This window comes from Pelodiscus sinensis, chromosome 29, assembly GCF_052426305.1.
Source record: "Pelodiscus sinensis isolate ZL-2025 chromosome 29, ASM5242630v1, whole genome shotgun sequence".
Classification (NCBI taxonomy): Eukaryota; Metazoa; Chordata; order Testudines; family Trionychidae; genus Pelodiscus; species Pelodiscus sinensis.
In genome coordinates this window covers 1,786,450-1,797,022 of record NC_143080.1, presented here as the reverse complement: position 1 = coordinate 1,797,022, position 10,573 = coordinate 1,786,450, and the positions used below count along the sequence as shown (strand labels likewise).

The following is a 10,573-nucleotide window of genomic DNA, read 5'->3' as shown; positions in this document are numbered from 1 at the left end:
AATGAGAAGTGAATTGTTAATTCTGCTAGCACCCATTTATCTTTGGTCTATTTTTTTCCTATTCATTCTGGTTTGGAACCAATTTTTGGCTTGTCTAATCTGTGCAGCTGACACTTCGACTGGCCTCTAGGCGGCGCTCTCTGGTCAAAAGAAGAATCTCTTTTTCCAGCTTCAGCTTCTGTTATTTAGTATAAGGGAGGTTTTTTTTTTTCCATTTCCTTTCCACCCTTTTCAGCCAGCCAGCTGCCAGCTATAGCTACAGCTTTTGTATCCTCCGCCAAATATAAAACAAACATTTGTAACTGTGTTTTGATGCAAATGAGAAAGAAAGAAAGAAAGAAAGAAAGAAAGAAAGAAAGAAAGAAAGAAAGAAAGAAAGAAAGAAAGAAAGAAAGAAAGAAAGAAAGAAAGAAAGAAAGAAAGAAAGAAAGAAATTGGAAAATTTAGATTACATTTTCTGCTCTTTAAGAAAACCAGAAAACTCAACTAATTTGTCCACTCAAAAAGAAACAAAAATGGTTTTCTCTGAACCCACTTCAGAGGAATTTAGACAGTCGATAACAGTCTGCTAACTTATTATTCACAGAACCCAGGTATCTGTAGTAAATCCAAGATAAACGAAACGGAGTTATACTTTTCTGTAAAACATGGAATAAGCAAGATTTTTTTCCAGTCACAAGCAGTTGTACATGATTTAGCACCCCAGGAACGAAATTAAAAACAGAAGCCTGTGTATTACGCGGCTGTATATTTTTACCTCTTTCTTTTTTACTAGCGCAAAGCCCATTCACTGCTGTGCAGGAGTACAACAACGGAGCAAATGCCTCACTTTTTGCGAGAACTGGCTTTACAATACAGACTCGAAACATCGCAAATGGAGATTAGCAATTTAATACACGGAGTGCAATGAAATAAACCAGGGTCAGAGACAATGGAGCGGCACCCGCTTCATCTCCAAAATTTGGAAGGGAAAGTGGCTTCAAATGTCCACGGGCTATGTATGATTGCAAGGGCCAGTGAAAACCATCTCCAATGTCATATCATTCCCGCATGGACTAGAGGCAAAGGGGGGGGGGACGTTTAGGGGGGTGATACCATATCTCCCTTGCAAAATTGAAAGAAACACCAGCAATTTGTAATGTGTGGCCAAGTTATTTAAAAAGAGCGAAAGGAAGGTTCAGGTATTTTACCGGCTCCCGACCCCGCTCCCGCCAAATGTTTGTGGATTTGCAATTACACGTCAACAATGTATTACGTTATTAATGATGATTATTAGTCATCTTTGACCCCTTGTTGCAGGAAAGATTCGCACAAAGCAAAGGAGAGATTGCTGTCACGCGCGCACCCATGAAACACAAATCCTCTGTCTAATCTCCTCCCTTCACATTTCAGGCGATAGGTGTAACAAGAGAAAGTCAGCGTGATTCAAAGAAAAGAGCGATTAAAAAAAAATATCGATGGGGGTCCAGATAAGTGAGTCACAAAACTCAATTCGATACGCCATTTGGGTCCGCCCGGCATACATCTGCACACATTGAAAAGCAGCTGTCAGTAAATGGGTGTCCAGGGACTAAAACTATGGTTTAGATTTAGTCATTTTCCGGATTAAAAATAAAATCTCTAGCATCCGTGCCATTTCTGATATGTCAGAATGGCAGGGTCGGCTCCCCCTCCCCCCCATCTTCAGAATTAAGCAAATCGAAACGTCGGCGCAAATTCTGCTCTCCGTGGTACATGTACTTAAAGAGCAGAATTAGGCGTGTGTGTAAACGCTTTGCAAGGAAGGTTCAATATTCCTCTGCAGCAAAGCACAAGCACTACACTTTATTTCAGCAGCATCCTTCAGGTTTTGTTGGTTCTCTTCTTTTGTCCTTAACGTGTTCGAGGCGCATGGCTTTGTGTCTGCGGCCAATAGGGACACACACACCGCTGAGTTTCAAATGCAATTGTGGTCCCATTGTCATATGAATTCCGAAATTCAGCGCGGAACCTGGGTCGCGGGAGCAAGCCCTAGGACAGCTCACGGGAGTAAAATCTTTCAAGCTCTTGGCAGGATCGAGCTCTCAGCGTGAAAAAAAACCCAAACTTTATTTTTAAACCTTTTATGGGTCTCTGCAGATGCTGCATACTGACTGACTCAGTCAATTGAAATATTCTTTAATTAGCGGTAGCAGGGTGGCTAAGCCTTAAAAAGTAATTTAGCAGCAGGTACAGCGTAATATAGGAAACATTAGGTTGATTGTCATTAAATAATGTAAATTACCAAAATGTTTTAAACAAACTTATTTTACGATCCAATGAGCAGCCAATCTGTACGTGCACATTTAACTTTCCCAAATTAAACGTTTAGTAGTTGTTTCACATGTAGCCTCCAGGAATCAGAGTCTAAACCCGTTTTTCCCAGTCAGTAACCTACCAAAAAAACTTGGAAACAACACAGCCTTCACTATTTTCAGGTTGGTATTTTTTGTTTGTTTGTTTCTAGTACTTTCACCCCGTTCCATTGGCTCCAGGCGATGCAAGAGGTTTAAAACTTTCTAAGACTTCTTCGCGGTCCACGTTAGAAATGCTGCTTGACTAAGACAACCAAGGACATGCACACATCTGTTTAAATAAAAATATTCAAATTGCCAACCTCGGGTTAGATTCAGTGGGGCATTCAGTCAGGACTCTGCTCTATGAATTTGTTTAAATAAGTCGATTGCGCTAATAAGTCTTTTTTTATCCACGGTTTCCGGCGTTGTTTGCAGAGAACTATAAAACGGAGAGGAAATTGAATTTAAAGCGTGATTCTGATACAAGCCTGCATCGATCTATCTAAGCTCTATGGAGATTCGGCGTTATACGCGTGGGGAGGAACACATGGCGACACAAAACTGGATTAGTTCTCCCGAAGCCAGTGCACTTGGCAGTCCCGTTGAAACGACCGCATAGTTTCAAGTCTAAACTTCCTTTCTTGTTCCCCTGGCAGGACCGGGATTAGAAAACCACTATCAATAGCCCCATTAAAGAAATGCCCGGAAGGAAGGAAGTCAGGGTGGCTGTGGGAAGGCTTAAAAAACCAACAGTCGGGTCACTTGTTGAACGCTGAAAGTAAAACCTCGCGAATGATTTGGTATTTTGATGATTATTGATGAAGATTCTATGAGGAGTTTAGGAATTTCCCGTCCTCACACACACATACAGCCGCTCAGGAGGAAAGTTTTTGGCACGTAAATAGTGGTGAGAACTCTACAATCCGCTCCCCCCCGCTCCCCCCAGGTTATTTCATTTGTATTCGATTTCTAGGCTCGACAGCTATAGCTGATTTTTTTTGGGGGGGGGGGTTAAGCCAAGTTTTGATGCCCCTAATACACACACGCTAAGGGAGACGCATGGCTTTTTATCTCAAATACTGACTTTTTGGGGGGAGGGGAGGAAGATCAAGGTGGCTGTAGGTAACTATGTCGGAGGACTGGGATGAAATGACCATGTAATAAAGCAGGTCTCGCGGCCGGTTCTCGTGGCGGTATTGGCTTGGCGGCGCCGACACAGGTGTCCACAGTCTGACGAGAAGACTGTAACAGTCTTTGGAATCTACACAGGGGAAATTACCCTCGCCCAGCAGGTTCCGAAAGAACCCCTCCTAATTAGCCCCCCCCCTCGCCCCTCCGCCGCCTCTATCCGCCTTTATTCCAAACGCCCTGTGTCCAGAACTAACTTACCTGCCTGGGGATCTCTCCGCTAGAAGAATTTCGGGGGCAAAATGGACCCTCCTTTTTCATTTGCCGTAGAGAGAGAAAAAATCTTCCCAAGCATTTGGGCTATTTTGCTTCGTTTTCCCTTTGGGCCCCTCCGGGATGTGGGCTATAAACGGGGCTGGCAGGAGAGACTGGGCGCTGAAAATGGATTTTTCACTCAAGGGTCAGTGTGTTGGCGGAGGGGGGCGGGGGAGAAACCCGCCTCGACCCCCCACCCCTATTCCTTGGCAGTCTGGCTCAAATCGCCTTGTGTTGACGGGCAAAACCGGCTTCTTCCTGCCCGGACGTGAGTCGCCTTCCTTGGCGGCCAAGTTGCTGTTCTTTCCTCGTTGCGCGCACCTCGGATTTCTCGCGGCGTTGGGTCGCTTGGAGGCCTGTCTAAACGCGCAGCTTCTTGGAGAGAGAACAACACCCGCTGCTCTTCCGTTGGTCCCTTCCACCCAGCGGACTCTTCAGAGTCTCCTTTCTAGAGTCGGAGCCGAGGGGCTGTTTTCTCGCGGGTGCCCCTTCGCAGGGAGCGAGGGTGCAGGCAGGAGTCCAGGGAAGCCTTTGGGAGCCTGCCGGCTTGACGGCTGCCCGAGGTTGTGAAGTGACGCCGAAGATTTCCCCAGCTCCAGGACCCGATTCGGAGTCACGCCTGGTGAACGCGGATCCCTCTGGATAATTCTCAGCATCGCATCCCGCACAGGACTCCTCGGCTTTGGGTGCGCACTCCCCGGAAGGCCATTGCTGGGGACCACCCTGTCCGGTCCCCCAAACGGGGCGGAAGGAACCGCAGCAGCCCTGTCTAGTGGCGACCCATCGCAACCCCAAAGGAGGTAGGGGAAAACCCTGCCCCCTCGCCCCCCAGTTTGCAGTGGGAAGCCCGGACAAGCAGCGGGGAGGGACGGGTGGGGGCCGAGAAGCCTGGGTCGATTCTTCCGTGGGGCCCAGCGCTGAGGGAGGGGTGAGTTGCCTGAGGAGCTGCCCCGGGATCTGTGGGGCTGGGGCGGGGACAAAACCTACTTTTGGGGCAGGGGGAAAGGTCTCTGACTTATCGGTTGGAACAGGCGTCTGCCAGCAACTTCCGGTGAGCGAGCCAATCCGAGATGGACGTGACCGCTAGGACCATCCTAGGGTGTCAGTTTTAATGGGAAACTTTTCTGGGTTTACAAAGGACTGAGAGGGTGGAAGGACCCTAACCCCTTCCCCTCCCCCAAAAGCAACCCTCCGCAGCTAAAGTTTCTCCTACGCCCCTCTCTCTATCCAAGTGCGGACTCCAATGCAATGATTTTTAGTCCCCTAGTAATATGGGAGGTGTTTGTTCCTGTTTTTAGTAAGGGGTTATAGCATAAGACCTTTGATGGGTAAAAGAGAAGGCATCCGAGCTGCTAAGAGGGCGGGGATGGATATCTGCTAATGGAAGGCAGACCTCCTCCCTCTACACAGCACACAGTCTGAACAAGCAGAAGTCGATGTTCTAATTACGCGACCTTAACCCTGTATTTGGAAGTTAGGCTTAAAGGAACTGACTGTGGGAAAGTCACGTAAACACTTATAAATTGGGAAATACACACACGCACAACTGGGACACACATTACATAGATAAACAACGAACAGTCCTGTGGTACCTTAGAAACGAACAAAAATATAGATTCAGGAGCTTTAGGGGGTAGCCGAGTTAGTCTGTTACAGAAAAAAACAGCAAGCAAATGGTCTGGTAGCACTTTATAGACTAACAAATGTTTTGTTCATCTACATGTTTTGTTAGTCTAAAGTGCTACCAAAAATATAGATTGTGAGCTTTCCTGGGTTAAACCCACTTCATCAGATGAGTGTTAATTTCCACTCCAACTCATCTGGTTGTTTTTAAAGTTATAGACTAACACCATGCCCCTTTGAGACGTATTAGTTATATATACATATGGCACATACAAGTATACCTAGCACATTAACAATAAGATGACCTGGCCTGTTATTCTGAATTTACCTTGTGTTTTCAACTTTCATATCGATGAGGACTATCTAAAAAATAAGTAAACAGTTGTCTTTAAAAAGGTGTCCTAAATGTTTTTTCACTGTAGAAAAGCTCGGGACAGATGCTTCTTTTCATTACGTTGCTTCCCCGCACCGCCTAACTGGTTTTTCAGCGTTATTTTTCATCAGCAGCTGCGATTGAGCATGTCAGCAAAAATAAAATAAAAATTAAATACTTTTGGGACAGGACACTCTGTATTTATGATCTCAGCACGGGGTGAAACAAGTGTTAAATTCCAGTATCAATATTTGGGATGGCGCCACGTAGTTTAGTCCATAATGGACTCATAAAAAATGGGTCTTGCTCGCCATGTACACATACTTGCTCGCTTTCGTTTTTTAACTGGGCTAACTTTCTTCATTCACTTTTCATTGCAGAAATTCAAGGTCTTGGCCAATTGTTCAACACTTTCCTTATCAAGACAATATTCTTATTCCGCTAAGTTCAATGCAACGCTGCGGGCCTGATTCAGACCTCCGAACTGTGTACATCAGCAGCAACCGCCATGAAACGAATGGAGTAGCGAGGGGTGTAAACCCACCAACACCGGATTATAGCCAGCATCTGTGAGAAACGCATTTTCTTGCACAAACTGTTTTAGATTATACATTAATTTTTTTTAACCCCAGAAAATCTTGCCTTCTAAGAAGGAAGGAAGCCAAGTTCTGCCCTCACGGATGTATTATGCATGTGCATTTTTTTTAATGAATTATAAGCGGGTTTCGACGCGTGGCCGCTTGGGCCATGTTTGAAACCTTCTCAGTGAACGCTAACTCTGTTACTGAGAAAAATTATGGGAGAATTATGGCAAAATTCTCCTCAGGGTCTCACTTGGGGGGTGGGGGACGGAAGGAATCTTTAGAATGAATTTCAGGTGAGTGAATGGACATTTTCCAGGCCTGCCAGTTGGAATGAGAGGGAAACCACCAGAGTGAAGCCATTTTTGGAAGCTGCACCGCCAATTTCGTCTTGAAATACAGTCTCCCTCTACCGAAGAAGCAGGCAGGGAAGATAATTTTATCACAGAGATTGATTAAAGCTAATCTTGAGATAACATGTGATGTCTTACTTCCTATATAGAAAGGCAGGATTATATATATGCATAGTTATATATACACTGTATATAGTTATACATTTAGGTCTATAGTTATATAGAGTTATATAGCTATAGTTATATAGTCATCTATCGTTTTATAGAGAGAGAGTTACATAGTTATAGTTATTATATTTGTCTTTGAAAAAGTATGAGATTTAGCCATTGTGATTTGTTAGTCACGCAAAGAAAATAAATCTTTACAGCTCTTTGAGAACGCTAAATATTGTTTAACAAAACTTCCCGGAGAAGCAAAGTGTTCGTTATTGTATAGCCGGGCCTGGGCGTCGATCATTCTTCCGATCATCCCCCCCCCCCCCCAACAAGTACAGGCCCATAGGCAGAAATTTCTGTGTGTGTGTGTGTGTGTGTGTGTGTGCTCTTTTTGTAAATTTGGACCACAAGGGTGTGAATAAACCCCCATGACCGCCCCAAGTAAGCGGGGAAATCAGCTTGAGCCTTTCCCTGATCTGCAGGAGCCTGCTTACTTGGGGGTCCATAGAGGGGTGCTTTCGCAACTTAAGGATCGCACCTTTCCAGCCACCCCTCCCCTATCAGAGCTCCCCCCAAAAGCTGGGGGAGAGTTTGGCCTTCAGGATCGAGCCTTTGCTGCTAGTAAAGTTTGGGGTTTACTTTGCTCGCGCGCAAAATGTTTGCGGCTTTCAGAGTAGCAATGTGATAAGGAGACTTAGCTGAGTACCCTTCCTCATCCAGTGCACCCCAGATACGCCTTCACAGGATGGGGAAAGGGTGGGACATTTCTCACTCCCCTCGGCGTGTTTTCTGAGTGACCTGCACACATCGGTAACTGCTGCGGACATTTTAGCAGATGATTTTTGGTGAGGGGAGATGGGGGGATCGGTTAAGAGCCAAGAAGGAGGATATTATGGGGGAGTGAATAGATGCAAAGCCAATAGAAGAAAATCGTCTCCTCTTATCATTTAATTACCCCCTTCAAGTTCACGAAAAGAAACCTACCGTTTGAAAGAGACGGGGCCTGATGACACTAACAAAAGGGCTTCCACGTAGAAGGCAGGGAGCGGCCCCCGCCCCCGCTTTTAAACTTAACGTCTGGGGAGGAAAATCGAAATCTCAGCCAATCTGTAACATCCAGGGAAGCGGAGCGCAGAGTCCAGGCCCGTGTGGCCGCAGTTCCATGCACATTGACGCACACAGCGCGCCAGGCAAGGTAATCAACTCCTAATGCTAATCTCGAATTTACCCCGAGAATTCCCCCCACCGCCACCACCGGGTTCACACTTCCGAGACTCGACACGTGTGACCCCCTATTAGATTATCTCCCGTGCTAGATGTGCTAATGGATCAAGCACCAGAGTATGGAGAGCTGATATATTGAAACTATTGGTAGATAGATAGATAGATAGATAGATTGTATGGGTATAGATAGATAGATGGGGTGCATGTGGATAGATAGCCAGTATCCTCACTAAAGGGGTGTAACTCTTTAAAGCTAGAAGCTTGTTTAAAAGAAAACGACCCCACAATGTTTTCTGGGAAAGAAGTCCCTGTACCCGAGTTTGATACCGAACACTAGGGGAGACCCATCTTTAATGTCTCCGTGTACAGGACCCACTTCCCGACCCCTGATCCGTTTCGCGGTTTATGTCCCCCGCAGTCGCCCCAGGCTTTCAAGCCCCCAAACCTTGCCGCGGGAATCGCCTGGCGCTGCGCGCTGAGACCGCAGGCTCCTCAGAATGTCTGGCGGCGCCGTCTCCTCCCAGCCGGGTGGCTTTGCAACCCCTCCGATGTCCCTCGATTCTCCCCCCCCCCCCTCCCGCCCAGGGGAAAGGAGGAGGCACAGGAAAACCAGAGGCACCCCTCCCCCAGCAACACCTCGAGCAGGAAAGGAATCCGATTTTTTTTTTTTTTTGCCCATGACTTCTGCAAAACAGTGTCTTTGATCCTTCCCTTTAAGGCCTTAGCCATAAAAAAAAGACCTCGCTAACGTCCACTTTAAAGAGATTTGAGGCCTCTTTGGCCCCACCTCCTTCTCCTGGGGAGATTTTACGACTCCTCGCTGCGCACTGTCAAAGTTTCCCCGCACCCAAGGTGGCCCTTTAGCCCCGAAGAGCTGCAGACGGAGGAGACTGGGGAGACGGGCGGCTACACTTGGCCATCGCTAGCTTCTCAATCGCTTCCGCTCCCCAGTGGTGGATTTCCTCCATTCCTCCCTCCAAAATAAAAAGCCGGGTCCAGACCTTAACAGGCGCAAAGAACCTCCCAGGGTACCAGGCGGGCTGTTTGTCTACTCACTGCATCAGGCCTCCCTGCAGAATTATGCCCCCCCCCCCCCTCAAGGGGATCAAACACCCGCAGATAAAGCAAAATAAACATTTTTGACATGTTTGCTGGGGTGTGGTGGGATGGGAAGAAGGGAACATGGTTGCAGCCACAAGGTCGTGGAATTCATTTTTTGTGTTCTAGGAGGACTTCCCAGATGAGAAGGTCTTGACCCTCAATGGTATTTAGGTGTCTAACTCCCATGGATTTCATCCTAAATACCCTGTCTTATATATAGAGGACACGACTACACTGCAGGGCAAAAGTCGAATTAAGCTACACAACTTCAGTGACATCAATTGCATAGCTGAAGTCAAAATAGCTTAATTCGGCTTTTGGTGCTGTCTACATAGGAGGAAGCCAAAGGAAGAACACTCTTCCTTCGACTTCCCTTACTCCTTGTGAAATTAGGGTTACAGGAGTCAGGGTATGTCTACACTATGGGGCTTTATTGGAAGAAGGTATGCAAATTGCTCCCCACAATTTGTTTACCTTTTTTTGATAGGTTTTTCGGAAGAGGCTTTTCCGAAATTTGGCTCATCTACACTGGGCTAAATTTTGGGAAAAACCCTCTTTTGGAAGAGCCCTTCTTCCTTGTGGAGGAGGAAGACAGGGCTTCCAAAAGAGCACGTGAAAAAAGTGAAAGAGCAAACGTGTTCCCTGGACGCAGCAGAGTTTTTCTGGAAAAACCCCATAGACTAGACATAGCCTCAGCTTAAGAAGTCCTCCAGCTCCTCTTTATTTCAAAATAATGCCAATTATTCAGAAATAATGCTGCTGTGCAGACATACCCTTAAGCTACATTTACACTGCACTGTAGTTTGAAATAAGATCTGCAATTAGAGCTACACAAATTATTATTATTGTGTGTTGTATCTTATTTTGATCTTATTTCATAATGGCTTATTTCGTAATTTGGTGCTCTCTTCTCAGCACCAAATTTCAAAATAACTCACTATTCTGAAATGTCCCTTACTCCTCATAGAATGAGGTTTACAGGGACATCGGAATAGCAAGCCTGAAATAACAAGCTTGCTGTTAAGATGTAGGATAGCTATTTCGGGATACTCCAGTATCCTGAAATAGCATGGCAGTGTAGACATAGCCATAGAGGGCAAGAAAGATTAAGTGACTCACCCATGGATGCACAGGACGTGTGTGGCAGATGCAGGAATGAAGTCTATGCCTCCCAAATCCCAGTCCAACAGCTTCATTGAACTATGGGCATATTGTGTTGCCCCAGGCAAATCACAGCACTGGTGTTGTGTTGTGTTGTATTGTGAAACATCATTCATGTTTGCAAATGGATCTGGGTATGGAAATATTACAAGGATCAAACACATTCCGAAGCGGAGAGAGGTGGATACCACAGATACTCAACAATTCAAGCCCTAAATTAAACAATAAACGCAAAATTACTTC

At 45.9% G+C, this 10,573-nt stretch overlaps 1 long non-coding RNA gene across 1 annotated transcript; it reads left to right on the top strand.

Moving 5' to 3' along the window:
* The first annotated feature begins 4,419 nt into the window (after nt 1–4,419).
* LOC142820969 (uncharacterized) lies at nt 4,420–7,009 on the top strand. Its single transcript, XR_012898009.2, has 2 exons — nt 4,420–4,558; nt 6,135–7,009. It is a non-coding gene; the product is annotated as an uncharacterized LOC142820969 (long non-coding RNA).
* Nucleotides 7,010–10,573: the final 3,564 nt, after the last annotated feature.